Genomic DNA, 751 nt, shown 5'->3' on the forward strand with positions numbered 1-751 from the left:
ACCCGCTTTTTAGCAGATGACACCTTGCAACCTTACACTTTCATATCTAAACATAACTATACATGAGCAATGTAAGGTGTCATTGCTTTAACTCTTGATTCAAAAATATTAAACAGAACCAGAAGAAAGCTCATATACGTATTGTGCTTGGCCTGCTAGGCGGGGTCGTGAAGCAGCTGGTTGGCGTACGTTGCCGTGGCGCGTCGCGTCAGCCACGCTACGGTAGACTGGCACTTAAAAATCACTTTTTAGATTTTGAAAGGTCCTAGGGTCAGACTTTGTTTCTTTCGATGAGAAAAAAAACCTATTTTTTTTAGAGACCGATCGGACTCGTTTTAGTGGTGCCGCAACGGCCCCAAAGTTGATTTATTTTAAATAACGACACTAAGTCACATAAACGTTATTAACTACCCTCCCCGATGTCCGATCGACGTCCGATTTTGACCAAAAGTAGAGTATTGTATAGGGCAACTTTCGTGCAAAGCCACACCGCTGTAGCTCAAATACTCTCGGAGTTATGGCCGTTGAAAGATTTTGGTCATTTTTAGTAACTTTGGGGAAATGACCAAATTTCACTAAAAAGGACTTTGACCGTCGGTTTTTGCTCTTAAAAATCAGCCACTGGTTCCCTGGGGGTTAATTTGTGTTCTGAATCCGAATCCGTCAAGAGATTTGACGGATTACATCGTCTTGTTGCCATTCTAAAACTTTCATTTTATTAGGGGCTTATGGAGGACTGCTTTTCCAGAAT

Source organism: Frankliniella occidentalis, unplaced genomic scaffold, assembly GCF_000697945.3.
Source record: "Frankliniella occidentalis isolate FOCC.00 unplaced genomic scaffold, Focc_3.1 Scaffold224, whole genome shotgun sequence".
Lineage (NCBI taxonomy): Eukaryota > Metazoa > Arthropoda > Insecta > Thysanoptera > Thripidae > Frankliniella > Frankliniella occidentalis.